A 22,689-nucleotide genomic window follows, 5' to 3' on the forward strand; every position below is an offset into this window, starting at 1 on the left:
TATTCGTTATCGCCATACTGGCGTATCACCCGGCGTGATGGTATGGGGTGCCATTGGTTACACGTCTCGGTCACCTCTTGTTCGCATTGACGGCACATTGAACAGTGGACGTTACGTTTCAGATGTGTTACGACCTGTGGCTCTACCGCTTCATTCGATCCCTACGAAACCCTACATTTCAACAGGATAATACACGACCGCATGTTGCAGGTCCTGTACGGGCCTTTCTGGACACAGAAAATGTTCGACTGCTGCCCTGACCAGCACATTCTCCAGATCTCTCACCAATTGAAAACGTCTAGTCAATGGTGGCCGAGCAACTGTCTCGTCACAAAACGCCAGTCACTACTCTTGATGTACTGTGGTATCGTGTTGAAGCTGCACGGGCAGCTGCAGTTGCACACACCATACAAGCTCTGTTTGACTCAATGCCCAGGCGTATCAAGGCCGTTATTACGGCCAGAGGTGGTTGTTCTGGGTACTGATTTCTCAGGATCTATGCATCCAAATTGCGTGAAAATGTAATCACATGTCAGTTCTAGTATAATATATTTGTCTACTGAATACCCGTTTATCATCTGCATTTCTTCTTGGTGTAGCAATTGTAATGGCCAGTAGTGTAGACACAGCGGCAGCGACAGGAATTCGACACACCGTCTCATCCGACCACGGATATAGTTGCAAAGCAACCTGCCAGGTTTATGTGCCATGTGCAGCATCCATAATCCACATCAACAAAAATATCTGCGATAGAATAACTCGCACTTGGTAGCTCACGAACCACTTTAAATGAGAGCAGATTTTAGTACCGTAAATTTGGTCATAAATATCATCGAGGGCTACAACAATGCGACTGATCCACTCTCGTACATACGGTTTTAACTGGGAGACCGAGTGGCGCGGACCTGCGCAACGCACAGCAGTGGAGAGAAGTCTACAGACGTGTTCTTAATCCCGCAGGACTTGGCCTTTGGGATCACCACGCGCAAGGGTTTGCTTGTTAGTGGTGAAATCCGCACGTGGGGTTTTGTCAGTTGTAAAATTTTATGTGGCGTGTGCTCGTCCCGCACGTTAATTGCAGCCACATCCCGTGCAAAAACGACTCGAACACGTACTATTATCGCTACTACAACAGTAGATATTGCAGCTTTCAGCGCGAGTAAAAATCGAAGATGTTCTAGTTCTCGCGCTAAGAAGTAGAAGTACCGTCACGATCGTATTCCTTCGATTTGAGAGCTGCAAGACAATTACCCAGATACTCCACCCCCTCGGGGATGGAATATGGAAAACGATGCCTACAATATAAAATGTACTCCCTCTGCGAATTTCATGATGAGTCAGGGATGAGTCAGTCAGTCGGAACATTGCTTTTTGTGTATAAGTTTTCAGACTTGCTTTGCTACCGGTCAGACATTTTGTGTTATTGTGCAAATGATCCACTGTAACTGCGAAAAATTTTCATGATTATAGTCATAACGGACTGATATGATGACGCAGTTTCACATGTTTATCGGCACTACATCTCTCAAGCGCATTATGTTTTGCAGAAGCAGCGTGAAAGCTCTTAACTTGGAATAATACGATACTCTCAGACGTTTAGCAGTACATAAAACTGCAATCATCCGCCTATAAACGGGAACTGATATAGTATTCAGGCTAGTATCATAATTTTTAAGCGATTCCAATCATATATTATAAATGCTTTGTGTTGTGCATAAGACATCTAACGTTTCCAGCGGATTTCTAATGGCACTGTGTTCTGAGATTCAACATCATGCGGATCTGTGAACTATGTAATTGAATATCATCATGAGGATGACGAACATAGGTACTTCACCGACAGCCCTCGCAAGAGCAGAGCTGTGTTAGTGGGCCTTGGTCTGTAGGGTATGCATCTATAAGTACGGTATGAACATCCGATGTTTTCATAAGATTTCTAAATCATTTCAGATGAATAAAGCTGTGCTTCCTTCAACAGCCTGTATGTGCTAGGTTTTTGCTGACGAAGATTCGAACGCTCACGACAGTGAGTGTCTGTTACTACGTTGAGACTGCATTTCACATGACAGTTCAAGATCCTACATCTACATTGATACTCTACAAATCACACTTAAGTGCATAGCAGAGGGTTCATCGAACCAATTTCACGATAATTCGCTGTTATTCCATTCTTCAACGGCGCGCGGAAAAAACGAACACTTATACATTTCTGTGCGAACTCTGATTTCCCTTATTTTATTATGATGATCCTTTCTCTCTATGTAGATCGGCGTTAGCAAAATATTTTCGCATTCGGAGGAAAAAGTTGGTGGTTGAAGTTTAGTGAGAAGGTTCCGCTCCAACGAAAAACGCCTTTGTTTTGATAGCGTTCATCCAAAATCCTGTATCATGTCAGTGACACTCTCTCCCCTACTTCGCGATAGTAAAAAACGTGCTGCTCTCCTTTGAACTTTCTCGATGTACTCCGTTAACCCTATCTGATAAGGATCCCACACCGCGCAGCTGTACTCCAAAAGAGGACGGTCAACTGTATTGTAGGCAGTCACTTTAGTAGATCCGTTCCATGTGTTCTGCCAATAAAACATAGTCTTTGGTTCGCCTTCCGCACAACATTTTCTGTGTTTTATTTCCAATTTAAGTTGTTCGTAATTGTAATTACTGGGTATTTAGTTGAATTTACGGTCTTTAGATTTGACTGATTTATCGTGTAACCGAAGTTTAACGGATACCTTTTAGCACATACATGGATGACCTCACACTTTTCATTGTTTAGGGTCAATTGCCAATTTTCGCGCCATATAGATGTCTTTTCTTATTCGTATTGCAATTTGTTCTGTTTTGTCGACAAATGATACATGCTACAGTGGATTCCTCTAGATTTCCGGCGATATCAAGCGTCACATTTTCACACATGCATTCTGTAAAATGCAGGTGTATAGCTGACAGCCAATAGCATCTTAAATGCACTCCGATCAGACGAATTTCGTGGCCAATACATCGACATGAGTATTCCTCAAACCACTGTATCACGATTTAAGCCTTTCAGCACAGTCAATTAATAGGGTGATTGTACAGGAAAATGGGTTATAATAGTTCTTAAGCATGTGTAGTTGGTGTACTGCAAATGGTAGAGGTTACATAGATTGAAACAGTAAGTCGAATGACAAATTCAGTATGGTAGTAGCAGTAGATTCGTATTATGGATTCAGATAGGCGCCCAGCTAGCTTTAGTCATATATTCATAAACATATATTCTCAACCATCTGTACCATAATGAGCATATACTCTTTTGATGGGTGATAGTATTATTATTTAACTAACAGTGGTTTTCGTTATTGGTGTGCCTTGATGTTATGGAAATTCTGATATCGATGCAGACAAAACGTTAAACTCCAATCATCCTTCTTATATACAGAAAGTAGTCTAGTGTCCAGGTTAGCATTGAATTTTTAAATGATTTCCATCTGATTCTTCACATAAATTGTGTTTTACGTTATACACATTTCTAAATCGTGACAATTGAGGACTCTGAGGGTGTAAGCGCTGATAACTGCAGTTATTTGTGTTGAATTCACACAGTTTATATCATTCACTTTCCTTTTGCTTGTTTCTTCTTTAAGATGAAACACTAGCTTCATGTCACCAAATCGTGGATTTTCAAAAATTATATCTATATTCATTTCATGATCAGAGTACATGCCTACAACGACGCGCTTTTTGTCACCCGCACTCAACTTATGGAAGATAAGACAGGGAATGTCACAACTCTCGTTACTCCACTGTACGATGGAAGTGGCTCGATGAGTGTGATGAGGGTGGACACACAAAGTCTGGAAACAGTTTTGCATGCTGATTTCATGTCTGCTCCAATCCATCAGATGCACAGTGCAATGCTGGTGACGTGAGCCTCGGTGCATATATTGGATATATTGGAAACTCGAAGTCTGGAAACAATTGTGTTGCCTGTTCCCGTAAATAAACTGAAATTCGCAAATAATCCGACTAAGAGGCGTCAAACAAAAGGACATTAACGGTTCGTTATGAAGTCGTCCAGATCTAACTTTGCAAAACAATCGGAGGTTGTTGGGTCGTGTCAGACCTTACGTATGGGTGTGTTTTATATGTCTTAGTGCTTAAATAATAAATATTAATAACTCTCGTGTGACTTTAAAAAAAATGAAAACAAGTTTACGACACCTGCCCACTGAATCTGCCGCGACAAATACAACCTGCAGGCAGCGATGATCATAGGAAATATATTTAAAAATCTCTATGCCTTACAAAAATAACATAAAAACACTTAAATTTACGTGTCGTGCTTAGGTCAGAATTTTCTCTAAGAAAGTAAAAATATCTGTTCTTGACTTTGATTAGAGCCAGAAGTATTTTGTTTTTCTGGACGAATTTTTTCCATCCGGGATACAAATTCATACGTATTACATTGTATCTCGAAAATTATTTATGTCAATGAAATCCCATTTTTTTCGTTGATTAGTTAAGTAACTCGTTCTGCAACGAATCTTTCCAAAGATGCATACGTATTCCGTTTGATATGTGTAAGTTCGTTTTTTTACGATATTGTATTGATTTTTAACTCTTAAAAGAAATGAAACTTTTAACCTCTGCCTCCTACAAAAACAAGTAAAAATTCAGAAATTCATGACATAGATGTATATAGTGTTACATACGCCTTATATCAGGTATCTTCATCGTACATGGTAAGGCAGGCGAAACTAAACATTACGCGATTCTCTCACAGCTGACTGGCTTTGCGACAACACAGTGGGGCGGACGATGGCATTACAGCTCCCTCTGTCAAATGCCAACTAAGAAACTTCCTGGCAGATTAAAACTGTGTGCCGGACCGAGACTCGAACTCGGGACCTTTGCCTCTCGCTGGCAAGTGCTCTACCAACTGAGCTACCCAAGCACGACTCACGCCGCGTCCTCACAGCTTTACTTCTGCCAGTACCTCGTCTCCTACCTTCCAAACTTTACAGAAGCTCTCCTGCGAACCTTGCAGAACTAGCACTCTTGAAAGAAAGGATATTGCGGAGACATGGCTTAGCCACAGCCTGGGGGACGCTTCCAGAATGAGATTTTCACTCTGCAGCGGAGTGTGCGCTGATATGAAACTTCCTGGTTCTGCAAGGTTCGCAGGAGAGCTTCTGTAAAGTTTAGAAGATAGGAGACGAGGTACTGGCGGAAGTAAAGCTGTGACGACGGGGCGTGAGTCGTGCTTGGGTAGCTCAGTTGGTAGAGCACTTGCCCGCGAAAGGCTGAGGTCTCGCTCCGGCACACAGTTTTAATCTGCCAGGAAGTTTCATATCAGCGCACACTCCGCTGCAGAGTGAAAATCTCATTCTGGAAGCTAAATGCCAACTAGTTTAAATCGTAATCTAGATATTTCTTTCCCTTCCTTCGTGCACCTGCTTGTACGATTGGTTTCAAACAAATAAGGACGCTGTAATTAGCATCGTCGTCAGAAAACTGATTGTTTGCCTACTTGCGTCTTTTCGTAATAGGTAAACAGGTGGACTGGTTTCCACAGAGTGGTAAGATGCTGCAGCCTTGCGACGAGTGGCGTTACGAGAACTCTGTTCCGCTTTTTGTTGTGAGGATCTCCGCTCCGATGCAACTTCCCGCCAGCTTTCTCAATTCCGACAGGGGAAAGCGACCAATTGTCAGCGCGGCGTTTCACTTAACAGCAGCACTCGCACACAACTACCGCACTCTGTGTTGCCACTTGACTAAACAAAATGTGTCTACTCGAGAATTTTTATCTCTAGTTGCAGGCTGCCGATTTTATTCATTTTGTGAAGTGCAGAAATATTGCCAGATGTATGAGACGACGTCACTGGTGATGACCAGATCCTATACTTCATTCATCGTAAGCTCAACCCTAATGTTCCGAGCTAGCGGACGCGGTGCACGAACAACAGAAGTCGTGATGTCACTGGAAACGGGGCCGACAAATGTACTGATCATTTCGTTATTTTTCTAGCGTGAATAAAACATTCAAAGTTGTGGCGAATAATCGTGTTAAATGTTTAACACAATTAGTTCTTGCTTCAAATCTGAACAGAAAGTCGTTTTTTCTGTCCCACTATCCGTAGTCGTGTGCTCCTGTCTTCGTATATTCTGTGAAAATGTATGACGTTTGTGGCGCCGAGAATTACGATGCCACAACGTGGGTGCACGCTGTCGTAAGTTGGCACTACGAGAGAAGACTTAACTACGCCGATCACAGCGCCCTCTGGCCGACGCTGTGGAGCTCAGGGAATGCCGTCTTGATTTCTCCCTTTTCATAAAGAGCAGACGGCCTGGAAATATCGCTTCTACTACCTCATGGGCTAGCTTGCTATTGAGACTTTGTATTAGTTACGTTCAGTTAAAGTTTGGACAGCAAGGAGTATTTTTTAGTTTCGAGATTATACAGAACACTCATACTAACTTCACAGTATTAGACATGGACTACGGCTTCACACCTAGCCAAAGTTACGTATGCATTTGATATTTACTTGTGTTTTTGACTCTATGAAAAGTGTTAAAGTTGCATACAGTACCGAAGTGCTTCACTTCTCCTGCTCCTACTCGTTTCCTTTACTCTCGGCCTATATTACAGAAGCAGTTCACAGGAGCTGACCCACGCACCGCCTATCCAGGCGGGATACAAAAAAGTAGCTTCATGTTATGCAGTGAAAAATATGTGCCAGAAACCGTTACAAGGCCTTCGAGACGTCTTAAGGAGGGGGGGGGGGGGAGCGGAGGGGAGGGCAGCGCAGGTGCAGGTGAAATACACCAGTAAGGTGATGTTCAAGCCGCAAAAAATAAAAAAAATAAATAAATAAATAAATAAAATAAAATAAATTACTGTAATAATCGTTGCTGCCTTTACTCGACAGGGCGTAGTTACGTTCGGAGGGGAAAGAGAATCCAGTGATGTAACAACGAACGCTGAGGAATGCTTATCTTCCCAATGAACTGAATATTGACTATATCACAGTTTTCTTGAGTGTTCCTTTGGGCCTTCAAAATCAGTAAGTCTAAACCAAGGAAACCATGTGGTAAAATATTTCTTCCACCCAAGAGTGTCATGTATTAGATTTTCAGGCATGGTGTTTACTTGTCGCAGACGTGATGATGATGTTGAGAGAGAGAGAGAGAGAGAGACAGACAGACAGACCTAAATGGCTCTAAGCACGATAGGACATCTGAGGTCATCAGTCGTCTAGACTTAGAACTACTTAAACCCTAACTAGCCTAAGGACATCACACACATCGATGCCCAAGGCAGGATTCGAATCTGCAACCATAGCAGCAGCGCGGTCCTGGACTGAAGCGCCTAGAACCGCTCGGTCACAGTGGCCAGCAGAGACCGACCTCCATATCTGTCAGTAGTGGGGTAAAGGAGGTTCTGGTGCACTTTTGATATCAAACTGAATGCTAATTAATTAAACTGAGCAGTTAAAGCACCCCTCCTCCTCCACCTAACCTACTGTTCTGCTAAGTGCTTTATGATCCTTGGGGGTTGATTTATCATCTGTGCGGATAATTTGTCCTTCTGAGAAACTTCCACTCCTCTCCCTCCACCTTCCCCACCCCTCTGGGAAAAGGGACACTTTTTTGTCACCTGCTCTCCATTTCAGTTCTGAGCCTCTTTTGCTCCTCAATCCTCCCCATGCCACAGTTTGTATCTAGAACCTGTAAAAACTGCAGTTGAGTTCACAGAGGGAATTCTTATGTGGATAATGCCACCAATCGGCTTGAATGCTGTACAGGCTGACTTGAGGGCAACAGATGGCAGATATTTTTCTAATTTTGTCCTGCCACTATGCATTGTATGTAAAATGAATAAAACCCAGTGTTTTTTTTTCGGAAGAGTTGTTTCAGTCAGAGACCTCCACCCAGCCATGTCCTATCCAACAACCTTTTAAAAGAATATACGAGTGTAGCTTCTTATTACAGGGGTCAGGGTGCTCATGTGCAGCTCCCTCCAGTGCTGCCACCTTCTGCTCTTTTGTGCTGCCACCACCGTCAAACACTATTTTATGAATGTTCGATGTGGCCGCTCATTGAGACAGATGCTGAATATTGGCTTATTGGGCTCTCTCAGTAAATGGCTCTGACTGCTCAACCACGAAGTGTTGCTCATATGTCAGTAACAGTCAGAGCAAGCAAGAGCCAATTGTATTTCATTGAAATAAGGATTGTGGCTTACACACTTCGCAAACCTCTGTGCGTACACATTATTTTTTAAAAAAATACACTGGGCAGGAAAACATCGTTTATCATTTTCCATTTTTACAACCAACAGAGTGAAGTTCAGTGGACGGATGCCCATCAACCTGTTGTCAAGCGTTCACATCGTAATGTTTATAGCAGTGCTCGTACACAGAAAGAAGCATACCATTTTTAAACATTTGAGGCAGTAACTTTAATCTGTGTGAAATGTCTCGTTTGCCGAGGTATAAGCTGTGTAGGTAACAGATTTACACTGTTACATCTTTCAGTAAGATTCCTACGAGGTTAAGTCAATTATTATCCCCAAAGTAGTTACAAAATTTTATTGTAATCAAATAGGAAACTTACAAGAACAGTTTTCGACATAGCCTCCTTGGTCCATCGTTGTACAAGCTTCCTGATGCCCTCATAAAAGAGGGTTCTCGGTTGAGCTGCGAGCCGTAGCAAACTTAATTTCAAACAAATAATCAACGTAGCTCATCACATATTGAAGAAAAAAACACCTCCTGGGTGTTTAAAAAGCGTATTCAGTCAGTGGTCGTAGTGGAAAAAAATCATTGAGAAAGGAGTGAGAAGAGGTTGTGTTAAAACGCCTATGGTTTGACCAGTACCTAGTGTATCTGGTAAAATCAAACTGTTTCTAATTCCAGTGTTAGCAGGGTTATCGACAGTGTGGTCATTAGCACGTTGGGGTACCACCAGACCCCGAACAGTGAGGAACGCATAAAAAGCTCGTGAGCAACTACAGGAATCTTAAAGACATAATAGGGTGATGGACGCCTTCGTAATCGGTAAAGGACTGTATATAAAACCACGTTAGAAAGGGCTTGGGTTTTTTATTTTTAAAAAAATCGCCTAACTACACTTACCTTTCAGACCACTTACCAATACACATCTGCTTAGACTCGTCAAGAAACTCAAAATCCCAAGATCTTGTTGTGCGTTTATGCGAAAGACTTTGCCGAAGACGATTTGGAAATGCAAGGAATGTGGGATCATAAATTTAGACATCACAGGAGGATCTGGAATCCAGTGAGTTGCGTATGTAGAATAACGTATTGTACTTTGGCTGACATGGGGATTTAGGAGCCACCAGAAGAATTGCGTCGCTACTTCGCCATTAGCTGTGTGTTCTGCAGTTTTCGGCTCTGCCAGTATTTTGATTCATACCTCTGTGGACATTTCTGTCTAATGTTTCTCCTGATGAATGTATAAAAACAAGCAGCATGCACATCACCAAATCAGTTGAGCCTCAGGTGTCATGTCGCACACCCTACTTTAAAAGAGCACTCATCTGTATAAGTGAAAATTGCTTCCACCGAAGCGAGGGTGATAGAGTGGAGTATTGCATTGCTTGGTATGGGAACATAACAGCATTCCAAACATCACCGAGGTGAACAATAAACTTCACATTGGAGTCGGTAAGGTTGTAGAGATTCCTCCGGGCTTGTGCGACACTGACGATCTAAATGTAATTATAAAAGAATCTTTAAAATTATTTGACTGATGTACAAACACTAGTACATTTAAAACCGAGATAAAAACGACAAAACATATAAGAGCCTTTAGCCGAAAGGCTCTATACGATCAATACTCTGTTTCTGGAGGAGCAAAGTTTGAGCTAGTAATATCGAGAATACTGAGAAAAATTTACTTGTTGGATCAGCCAGTGGATACTATCTTCGTTAGTAAGATATACGTTGAGTGCAATATCGCTGGGAATTCTTACATCAGCATCTGATTAATACATACAGTTTGAGTTGTTTTCTGCAGGGGGAACGTGATACAAACTCGTTGAGGTGCCCAACAGTCAGTATATCCCCCAGTGCCTGTTCAGACGTTAGACCATGTTGAATTGAGCATTTTTGACCAAGACAGGAACCTGGTTGATTTTCAAGGAGAGTAAATCATAATACGTATTCATTTGAAGCAGCAGCGCTATAGAAATGAGGTAGAAAATTAGCTCACATCTAGTCACTATGCCACGCTGCAGTGAAAGGACAAGGCGGTAACAATTCACCATTTAGACACAATCTCATTGGTGTCGAAGTCAACCGAACAAGAAACATTGAAATCACACCAACTCTCAAAACTTTCATATCCGTATTAAATACAGACCTCAGTATACTAGAAAATGGGGGATTGTTCATTGACGGGCCGTTAAGTAATCACTTCAGAATGTGCATCGCTCTCAAAATGCCTATGGAATTCTTTGAGGGCAATAACTGGCCCATTATGAGTGCTAAGCATGAACTGATTCTCGTTAAAAGTGCAACAGAAAATAATGCATACATTCAATATGCACACACAGTGGAAAATAAGTCTTTTCCATAAATTAGTGTGAAAAGTACTGCTCATTCCTGTGTCAGATGAGACCCATCTGAAACATTGCATGAGTCGAACTCTGGGGTTCAACTGACATTAAGTTTCAGTTCATTGGAATGCTGAGTATCCAGCTCTACCGATGGCTTCAAGGCATTACTGATGCTGAGACATCTGATGAACAAGAAATGCTTCCATTCATTATACTCGGGCTGCGAACAGAAAGGCGAGGGTATATGTAACTAAGAATTTCAGCGCATTCATTAACAGTAAATTAGCCAATGCAAAAGTGTTCATAAATTAATTATATTACCCATATGATAATCTACAGCTTAAGTGGAACAATGACAGCATCGGTCAGCTGTACATTATTTACTCGAGATTTCGATCTTCTTCCTACGAGGCTGATGAATTTTGATGTATACTAAGTAGGATGTCTCTTGTTTTCTGACTTCAATATTTTTGAGCGCTCACCCTCCAGGAATATTTTTTGAATGAATCTAAAACATGTCTGCACAATTTTTTTTACTGATTGAAGCACTTTAACTCTTCCTTATTTGAGCATGAACTCGTCGGAGGATCACGATCTTTCACATCGTTCGCAGATGTCACGTGACGTCACCTCAGTTTACCAACTTGGGAGCATGTAGTGCAGTAGTTATTTGTTACCGATCGTGTCGCACGGATTTTCCAGTTGCTATATATGAGAGCGCGCTGAAAAGCAATGCCTCTGAATTTGTTGCGCGAAAATCCTTAAAGGTTTTTAAATAATACAAAAGTTATTAATATTCCACATCCTTATTCTTTGTGTCTTCGTATTTGTTTCTCAACACAGACACCTTGGCAAATAACCTATTTCTCCCAGCAAGAGACTAGTTTGTTGATACCGTCACTGTAGAATGTTTAACTTCGTTGATGGAGCCAGAACCTTACCTCTGCCCGCACGACTTCATCTCTATCAAAGTGAAGCCCCCAAAGGTGTTCTTTAAATAAAAATCGGATGTAGCCAAGATGGGACTGTATCAGTGACAGTGGACTCAAGGCATCATCGGACTGTTGCAGATGTCGCAACGCTCATGTGTGGTCTGACATTGTCATGCTCAAGGAAATGGTGTTTCATGTGAGGACGAACTCTTCGAATTCGAAACTCGATTATAGCGTTCCTCACACACCGACATATTTACGTTACACACTACAATTTCGAACCCTCTAACGACAGAGGGCTTAAATATGTAGACATGAAGAACAAAAATGTAGAATGTTAGCAACATTTTTTTTTTCATTTAACAAGCTTTAAAAGAGTCTTCACATAATAAATTTGGAGGTATTACTTTTCAGCACACCCTCGTAAGAAGTGACATCAGCTACACAGTGGTAAGGAATATGTGTTTTTAGTTGTAGATATCAAGGCACTATATAGCTGGACATAATTACCATCAAATAGACAAGTGCTCCCATAAGGGAGGTAAAATCAATCATTAGTTAATGAGGTAATCACCTGGTTCGCGAGTGCATTATATTTTAGGAGAATACGCGAATGCGAAGAGTTATTCAGCATTGTTTACAAAAAACTTAATAAGTTGCATTAAGACTGGAGGAAATAGCAAAAATGCAAAAAAAGTCGAGATGTGTTTAAGCGCCGTGAAGAGAACTTTGTAACTCATTTGGGCCATTTATTTGATATCGCACATGCCAGTGCTCTACGATCAATCAAGTAGGTAGAATTCAGGATATTTTTACTTCGACAGAGAGAGCCAGGGCATAAAGGCTACCTTGCAGGAACTAGACCGAGTACTTGTGAATAAAGAAGGAAGTACGAGGCAGAGAAAACCGGAAGAAGACAAAAGTACACGGCATCTGCGGCCAATTTTCTGCTATAATTCCTTCTTTATCGTGTTGAGAATGAGATAAAGCGTCTTCAAGATCATATGAAAGTGAGGTAAATGACGGTGAGCTTTTAGAACATACTTCTGACCGTCGTTCATTGAGAATCGTGCAAAGCGACGTTCCACAGGCTTTATTGCGGAGAAATTAGCACCTGCCTTGGATAGATACCAGCTGAGTGTAGGAGACTATGTATATGTTCATCAGGCGACAGCAGAGGCACCTGGTCATAGTACTGAAGAGCTCTGTATTAATATGCCTTCAAAGATTCAGACAGAAGAACAGCGTGAATCGGTTCCGCATTAACGCATAAGTATATCTACCAAGTTAGACTGTTATACAGTAAATAAAGCCCAAACGGGATCTCTGTGAGCAGCTGCACTTTATGTGCAACGCCACCCAGCAGGAAGAGCGGGCTGAAACCAACTTCTTCCGCTATTCTCGAAGCCACTGCATGACGTCATTTCCGCCCTTACCGAGGATGCGTTCACTACGCTATTGCAACGTGATATATATCTCTGACTTAATATGTAACTATTACATTTAAGTGGGTGTTGTAATGTGTTTTATCTACAGGTAGATCTGAGTGTTGGTGTTGTAATTTCGGTGTTGTAATGTAGACATTTTTTTCGTTCTATTTGCAATCCTGCCCGCCAGTGCAGGTAAGGATGTGAGGTCGAGTCCAGAAAGCACTCTCCCCCATGACTTGACTGGCACTGCGCAGACATCTCAGCAACAAAAATTTTTCCTGTTAGGAAGGCGTACATTTAACTCTTTGATTGATCAAACAGTGGTTTGGATAGTTTTAGAACGTAGACTAGTATTAATAGTGTAGTTCAGATAATGGTTCAAAAATGTAACTGTGCAGCATCTGTTTGTTTTTAATTTAATGAAATAAAATTTTAGCATACGCTACCTTCATGTATTATGTAGAAGTAGAATGAACATTTGAAAAACATAGTTATTTAGTTAAGTCCGATGGTTCGTTTTTATTGTCAGTGGGAATAAAGGAAGAATCTATTTTTAGTTCTTATTATACATTCGTATACAAGTATGGCTGTATGCTGACTATTTACAATTTTTTGAATAAAAATCTGAATTATTATTTCGCATTAACTACACTTTAAATGTTATATGAATGGAAATTATGCTGCGGAATGAAGAAACTGTCAAGGAGAAACGTTTCCAGTTTATTTTCAAATATGACTTCGTTGTCCGTCAGACATACTGTATCATTTCGTTGGTGATCAAATATTTTGGTGACAGTATTGTATACCCATTTTTGTACTAAAGAAAATTATAATATGGAGTAATGAATGTCATTTTTCTTTTGCCGGCTTCCTCAAAAATATTTGAAAAGGCTGCGCCCGAACGTCGTCTTATTCATCTGAGTGCAAACAATATATTGTCCAAGTCTTGGACTGGGTTCCTTAAGGGTTCCGATATAGACAAGACTATTCACATATACTGTTAGAATGTGCTTAATTCATTACGTAACGAATTAAAGGCCACTGGCAATATCTGTGACCTGTCGAAAGCCTTTGACTGTGTGAATCGCAGCGTTCTCTTAAGTAAATTAGAATATAATGGTGTCACTGGCAGTACTGCAAAATGGTTTGCGAAATTCCTGTGGAATAAGTAATCATTCTTCGTGTGAATGGAAATAAATTACATGTTGTCTTCTGTAAGGTTCCATCTCGGATCCATTGCTTTTTCTTTTGTACATTAATGACCTCTCGTCTGTTACACTGCAAGATGCGAAGTTTATTTTGTTTGCAGATGATACAAGCATTACTATAAACAGCATGTCAAGTGTGAATGGCTGCTAATCAAATTTTCACTGACACTAACTAATGGTTTAAAGCTAATTCACTGTCATTAAACTTTGAAAAGACTCACAGTATGGTTTTCAGGAGCTTTAAGAGATTTCCTAACAGCATGTGCATAACGTACGAAGACATGCAGATAAAACAAGTCGACAGTGTTAAATTTCTGGGATTACAATTCGATAATAAATTTAGTTGGGAAGGCTAAACAACAGGACTGTTGAAGCGCCGAAACAAGTCTTTAATTTCAGTGCGAATGATGTCAGAGATATGGGAGATATAAATATAAAAAACTTGCATACTGTGCTTGCTTTCATTCTATTATGTCATATGGGATCATATTCTTGGGTAACTTGTCAAACCAAGCAAAAGATTTTGGAATGCAAAAGCGTGTAATAAGACTCATTCGTGGTGTAAGTTCAAAGACATCATGTCCAAACCAGCTCAAGGAACTAAGTATTCTAACCACTGCTTCTCGTATATTTATTCCTTAATGAAATTTGTTGCAAATAATGTCTCTATTTCCAACCATAGTATCTACACTAGGAATAAGAACAATCTACGTATATACCTAAAATCACTTACCTTCGTCCAAAAAGGAGTCCAGTATTCAGGAACACACATTTTCAATATATTACCAGCAACCATTAAAAACTTCGTTTCAGATAAAGCATAGTTTAAACAGAGTTTGGAAGACATTTCGGTTGGCAGCTCCTCCTACTGTATGGAAGAATATCTGAACAGGTATTGTTGGACCGATTTAAGTAAAAATGTCTGTTAGATTTCAGATTTGACAGCATTTGGTCAAAACAGCCAAGATGAGGTATTCTGTATTTATTATAAGTACACAATTATGTTTCATTCTGACAGTTTATTAATTCTGTAAATATTAGCAGTTCCACTTTACTGTAATGTATTCACATATTCTGACATTCTCCTGATAAATGACGAGAGGAGTGACTGTTATATTCAAATGGTCTACGTTTTTTACGTTGTACTCTCTGACATGTTCCACACCCACGAGAATCATCTCATTTTTGGGTCTGTGGGCCGAAAACTGAATCTAACCTAACCCAGTCTAATCTTGTATCGTAGTAACGTACATCAATGTTTCTTTTGATCTGGTTAAAAAAAAATGGTTCAAATGGCTCTGAGCACTATGGGACTTAACATCTGAGGTCATCAGTCCCCTAGAACTTAGAACTACGTAAACCTAACTAACCTAAGGACATGATGCCTAACTCCTGAAAAAGATGTCTGTGAGATGATCGCGGTTAAGCATCATATTGTGTTCTTACAACACGCTTTGGGGAATGATGAGCTACCCCAGAACATTTCGTCATTCGACAATGTGAGCACGTAGTGGACCTGTAATGAATTAAGGCGGCACTCATTCTGACGTCAGTATAATTCTATGAAAGACAGCTTTACATGGTCGCTATAGTCGTGAAAACGTTTTCAGCGATCTAGGGAAATATTTGCTTTATTACAATTACAGTCTCGGATCACAATGTTTATTTGTAATAATGTAATCAATTTCGGTTAGTAATGACCAGCTTCGTATTTCAGTAGAAGGTGTTGCATTATACGTGTGACACCACCACACTTAATGGCGTGATGTGTATAATGCAACACATTTCTACTGAGGTCTGAAGATCGTCATTACCGACCAACATTAATTACATAAATACAAATAAAAATTGTGATCCAAGACGGGAATTATAATAAAATCAAAACAGCTTGTTGCGGAAAAGACCTTGCTTTCCGTTATAGTACGTTTGTCCGCGGTATAGTTACATCCAAAATGTTGTATGATGTCAGCCAGATTCATGCTATTTTCAATTCATTATTTTGATTGTCTTCGCAGGGGTTAATGCATAGTCTGCAAAGATACCAGAGACAGCATGTTCAAATTAATACATCATTGAATAGAAGATGAATGGCTAGCAGTTTGTGTCATATGTTCGAAAGAAATTAGATCCATGTAGAGGCGTGAATCTTTGAAATATAACATTGGTACTTCCTGCCTGGAGTTTATTATGTTGTGTCCAGAACGAGTGAAATGCACTTGGTGGCATCTTACTTATATTCATTAACTGAGCATGACAGGCATTGTAAATGTCATGTAAATTGCAGGTGGAGGGGAGAGAAAGGGAAGGAATTACTGAGGTCAGCTGCTTCGGGATTTTATGCAGAACCAGCGACGGTGAGTGGAAATGTGTGCCAGACCGAGATTCGAACCCGGGGTCTCCTGCTTACTAGAGTGTTGCGCCATCCGGACACAATGTTTATTGCAGTTGTGCGGATTATCTCGGCACGTACCCCAGCTAACTCACAATCCTGCCGAGCGCCACCTATTTGCAGCGGTGTCTGTTCTTTTAAACATGTCCGAAAGGACAGAAACCACACATTCATATAATTGATTCGCCTCGGTAGTCCATGAATCCACCATCTTTAGTGCAGATTCACACTTACGTTCGACCTCCTGCGGGAATCTCAAAGTAGCGAGCATGGAGTACATGGATGGGCACTGCGGATAGGTGGCGGTGGGCAAGAGTGCGGTTTGGCCTGGAGGCGTGCTGAGATAATCTGCGCGATTGCGACAAATACTGAGTCGAGAAAGCGCAGTGGCTCACGGTAATGCCTTGGAAGCAGGAGATCCCCAGTTTGAATCCTGGTCCAGCACACATTTACAAGCATTGCTGCTGATTTTGCATGAAGTCCCGATGTAGATGACGTCAATAATTCTTTTCCTTTCCTTTCCCTCCCTTTTCACCCTCAATTTGCGTAATAAACTGACACAAAAAATTGTAACACCAAGAAGGAGTTGTGTGAGGTAAATCAAAGTTGGTAGGTGTGCTTCTACATCTGGAAGATAATGTCTATTCAGATTTAGTGCCAGTCGTATAAGAGTGACGGTAGTAACTCCACTTTGAGAATGCAAATCAGGTTTGCTTTAAATACGCACTGTAACAGACGTGAGCATTGGTTACCTTTGAGAGTGGACGTGATAGTCAAGAATGCCTTTGAGGCGGCAAAGACGCCATTATCAACACCTCACTGCGTTTGAACGAGGTTGTGTAATAGGGATACGTGAGGCTAGCGATATTGCAGAAAGACTGGGCAGGAATGCAGGCAGGCGCTGTACATGATTGCTGGCAGCGGTGGTCACGAGCAAGAAGACTGGGATCCAGACGGCCACGTGGCACTACCGAGAGGGAGGACCATCCATCGTGTTCGGCGAATAGCTCTGGCCCATCGTACTGCATCTCTTGCAGCATTTTGAGCAGCAATTGGCACCAGAGTGACACACTTCACGGACAGCTCTGAGCCAGGCGCCCTGTAGCGAGCGTTTCACAGACGGCAAACTTTCACCATTTGCGACTGCAGTGGTGTCAAACGGGACCTCATGGGATGGCGGGTAGGACTTCTGTTGTGTTTTCGGATGAAAGCTGGCTTTGACTCGGTGCCTGATATTGGTTGGGAGGAAGCCAATTGAGGCCCTGCAACCAACCTGTCCGCATCCTAGAAACACTGTGCATACACCTGGAGTTATGGTTCAAAAATGGTTCAAATGGCTCTGAGCACTGTGGGACTTAACATCTATGGTCATCAGTCCCCTAGAACTTAGAACTACTTAAACCTAACTAACCTAAGGACAGCACACAACACCCAGTCATCACGAGGCAGAGAAAATCCCTGACCCCGCCGGGAATCGAACCCGGGCGCGGGAAGCGAGAACGCTACCGCACGACCACGAGCTGCGGACTGGAGTTATGGTCTGGGGTGTCAGTTCATATCGCGGGAGGACCACACTCATTGTTATCTCATGCAGCCATACTGCAAAACTGTCCGAAGCTTGTGGTCTAGTGGTTAGCGTTGCTGCCTCTCGTCCGCAGCTCGTGGTCGTGCGGTAGCGTTCTCGCTTCCCACGCCCGGGTTCGATTCCCGGCGGGGTCAGGGATTTTCTCTGCCTCGTGATGACTGGGTGTTGTGTGCTGTCCTTAGGTTAGTTAGGTTTAAGTAGTTCTAAGTTCTAGGGGACTGATGACCGTAGATGTTTTTAATTCCCCTAGTGCTCAGAGCCATTTGAGCCCTTTTTTTTTTGCTGCCTCTCGATTATGAGGTCCCGGTTTCGATTCCAGGCCGGGTCGGAGATTTTCTCCGCTAGGAGACTGGGTGTTTGTGCTGTCCTCATCATTTCATAATTATTAGGGAAAATTGACGTGACTGGACTGTAAGGGGGCTGGGATTTTATACGGGCACCGATAACCGCGCTGTTCAGCGCCCCACAAAGCAAATATCGTTATCATCATCTTACTGCATAATTGTATGTCACTATGGTGATTCGACCTGTTGTGCTGCTATTCGTGAACAGCATTCCAGGGGGTGTTTTCTAACGGGATAACGCTCGCGCACGTATCAAACCCAATATGATCTACGGAATGTCGACAGGTTGCTTCTCCTGCTCAGTCACCGGATTTGTCTACAGTCTAGCAGATATAGGACATCAGCCAACGACAATTCCAGTGCCATTCACAAAGAACATTAACCTTCCCTGTATTGACCGACCAAGAGTTATAGGCATGGAACTCCACCCCGCAAACTAACGTCCGACACTTGTACAACACAATGCATGCACGTTTGCATGCGTGCATTCAACATTCTGGCTATTACACATATTCTTAATGTACCAACATCTGGCATTTGCAATGGCTTACCTCGTATTTACATTAACCTGTGTTCTTGCTGTGTTAACCAGTTAAATATGTTACCTAGACAAAGGTGTTCTCGAAATTTCGTTAATCTATATTAATTACTTTTTTGGTGTTGCAATATATTTTCCATGAGTGTCTGTATCACAGCTGCGGGTCCCGCGTGGTGAACCGAGCGAGGTGGCGCAGTGGTTAGACACTGGACTCGCTTTCGGGAGGACGACGGTTCAATCCCGCGTCCGGCCATCCTGATTTAGGTTTTCCGTGATTTCCCTAAATCACTCCAGGCAACTGCCGGGATGGTTCCTCTGAAAGGGCACGGCCGACTTCCTTCCCCATCCTTCCCTAATTCGATGAGACCGATGACCACGTTGTCTGGTCTCCTTCCCCAAAACAACCAACCAACCAACCAACCCGCGTGGTGTCTGTTCTTTCGGAGACGTCTGAAAGAACAGAAACCACGTATTCATGTGATTGTAAATGTTATTCTGCTTATTTTGCAGTGGAATGACTTCGGTCTCTTTCGGTCTCTCTCTCTCTCTCTCTCTCTCTCTCTCTCTCTCTCTCTCTGTCTTCCTAGTGGTAAACGACAAGCACGTTTCGATGTTCTTCTGTTATGCGCTCTTCGTTGTTTTTCTTTGGGATAAACTGTGCTTTTTTCCTTTTATTTCTGTTTTCGACACGACGTGGAGCAGCTCGTGTTTCCTGGACCGCAGTATATTTTCTCCTTGTTACTGAACGAAAGTAACATTTCTCGTTACCTACGTGCAACAAAAATGTCATTGCTAAAGATGATTTAGCTTGGTGCGTCACAGCGTCAGTTGTTCTGTAGTATGCTTACACCAATTGTTGGAAATTTTGATGCACTGCTGAGAATGTGTTTCTTTTAGTGGTCGTTAAGCAGCTCATAATCGTATTGTAAGTGTCGTATTGATATTGACCATGCCCCCAGTGTCTGAATATTGATGAACTCTTGTTGCTATAAGGATGTGACTGGAAGAGGTCATCGGTAGCGACACCGAAGTCGGCTGTATCTTCGAATATGTAGCGAAAGAGCATATTCAAAATTAAACAGTTCGTATTCATGAACCCTGCATTTCAGTGATTCTGTAGTTAGGTAGTAGAACTCATGAGTATGGGAGTGACTACTGTCTCTTATGAGATTTTCACTGACTAAATGAGGTCAATATCGATGTTGCATGAATTCGTGCAGCAACTATGAATTGCTTGACGAAAGTGTGAAGTTCGATTTTAAATTATTTTATGTATTCCCGGGGAAAGTATTTGGTAGCGCCGCGAGTACTCTTACGAATTTTTCTCTGCCTTTCTGCCAGAACAGGTCGTTATAGCAAAGTCGAACCATTTAATTTGGGCAGTCGAGTCTCCAGAGATTGGCACCTAGACAACTGGGGTGCTACGCAGCTTGTGGCCGCTACGGCCTTCCCATTTAGTCATGTACTGCGCATAAACAGGTGGAAATTCCCGTTAATGTTTGATTACACGATTGCTGAAATGTAAGCCTTCACATGCACTACTTACCTGAAGGTATGAGTACGGAATGATTTGAACTGAAACGACAACATAAAACTAATCGTAAGTAAGACAAAAGCCAGCTACAAAGTTGGTATCGGTACCTTACAAAATGGTCGCTTGAGTGTTGTTCGTCAGTCTAGGAGCCTTACTAGATAAGAATGATAGATAAGATCCAAGGAAGATTTGCGCGTTTTATCACAAGTTCGTTTTGCAAGCGCGAAAGCGTCACGGACATGATCATTCATCGCGAGTGGCAGACACCACAAGAAGGGCGTTATTCCTCACAGTGGTTTTTGCTGTTAAAATTCCGAGAAAATACACTCCTAAAAGGAAAAATGGTTCAAATGGCTCTGAGCACTATGGGACTCAACTGCCGAGGTCATTAGTCCCCTAGAACTTAGAACTAGTTAAACCTAACTAACCTAAGGACATCACAAACATCCATGCCCGAGGCAGGATTCGAACCTGCGACCGTAGCGGTCTTGCGGTTCCAGACTGCAGCGCCTTTAACCGCACGGCCACTTCGGCCGGCTGTTGAAGATAGTACCGGGAGAAAGTGGCCACCACCCATGTAGGTTTTTCTCTGCTTTTTCTGTATGACCAGACGTAAAGCTAATATATTCCTCTCTTGTTGTTGTTGATGATATGACCTTCAGTCCGAAGACTGTGGTGATGCAGCTCTCCGCGCTGTACTATCCGCTGCTAGTCTGCGTAATTGTAGTGACCTGCATCCAGTTGAACCTGCTTATTACAGTAAAACTTAGTTGCCCTTTACAATCTTTAGCTCCCAACCTTCCCTTCATTACCGAGCGAGGTGGTGCAGCAGTTAGCACACTGGACTCGCATTCGGGAGGACGGCGGTTCAAACCCGCGTCCGGCCATCCTGATTTAGGTTTTCCGTGATTTCCCTAAATCGCTCCAGGCAAATGCCGGGATGGTTCCTTTGAAAGGGCACGGCCGACTTCCTTCCCCATCCTTCCCTAATCCGATGAGACCGATGACCTCGCTCTTTGGTCTCTTCCACCAAACAAACCAACCACTAAAACGTGTAGAAACGTATGTAAAAACAGGTGAATACGTGTAGCACTAAAGTTTCGCTGTTACCACAAATTGCAGACAAGCAGCGACGTCCCATTACGACGTGACTAGCCCGGTTTGATGTTGAGAACATGTGCAGTAGGCTGTGCTCACTCCATAGATATTTATGCTCTATGATGGTGCCTCATTATTGTATTCGTTTTCAGTGAGTGTATTTCACCTCGTATGTACAAATATGTTGAAACTTACGTCCTGTTCTATAGTAAGGCATCATAAAAAGGAGTCGAACTGGAAACAGACAGTATCAAGAATTCGATTTTAAAAACCATCACATTTGCTAGATTTTAAATCGTCATACAGTAGGACAATAGGAATGACGGACTGCCTACACCATATCCGCAACCTTCACACCATTCCACCTCATCAGACCAACGGTTAAAACTATGGAGGAACCTTATGCTATGTAGCACATTGCCCCACTCCCATTTGGTATGCGAGTAAATTTCTATTACCACCAGTGCCTTCAAAACCCTTCCTTTCTTACTTTTATGTAGAACTTGCACGGCCTTGGTGGTCTCTGAAATAGCGTGGCCAGTTTCCTTGAAATATGTTTCCACTGCAAAATAATTGCTCCTGGTCAGCTGCTTGCGTTCTTTGAATATAGTGCCAGAATTACGTTCTGTATTATATACTGGTCAGTTAACACATAATTTGGCACTAGATTCAAAGGGCACAGTCGGTCGACCAAGGGCAATAATTTTACACTGGCAACATATTTGAAAGAGACCGCACACACACACTGTTTCAGAGACCAGCAATGCTAGACAATTTCTATATGAAAGCAGGAAAGGAAGGGTTATGAATGCACCAGAGAAGACAGAAATTTAAACGCATTCTAAAAGGGAGCTGGTCAGTGTGCTGAATGAACAAACAGTACCACATAGAATAAAGTTCTTACAGAAATTTAACTGTGTTTGATGAGGTAAAACGGTGTGAAGGTTGCACGTACTGCCCACGCAGTCTGTAATTTGTAAATGTCAGTTTACAATCTTGTTGAGCTTGATAGTTTTTAAAATCCAATGCTTGATAATGTCGGTGCTAAAGTTTGACTGCTTTTTATGATGACT

At 42.1% G+C, this 22,689-nt stretch overlaps 1 protein-coding gene across 1 annotated transcript in view; it reads left to right on the forward strand.

Moving 5' to 3' along the window:
- The window catches only part of LOC126183921 (dual specificity protein phosphatase 10), a 216,504-nt gene that overhangs the window by 83,756 nt on the left and 110,059 nt on the right, over nt 1-22,689 (forward strand). The gene's annotated exons all lie outside the window — the stretch shown is intronic.

The sequence above is a fragment of the Schistocerca cancellata genome, chromosome 4 (genome assembly GCF_023864275.1).
Source record: "Schistocerca cancellata isolate TAMUIC-IGC-003103 chromosome 4, iqSchCanc2.1, whole genome shotgun sequence".
NCBI lineage: Eukaryota > Metazoa > Arthropoda > Insecta > Orthoptera > Acrididae > Schistocerca > Schistocerca cancellata.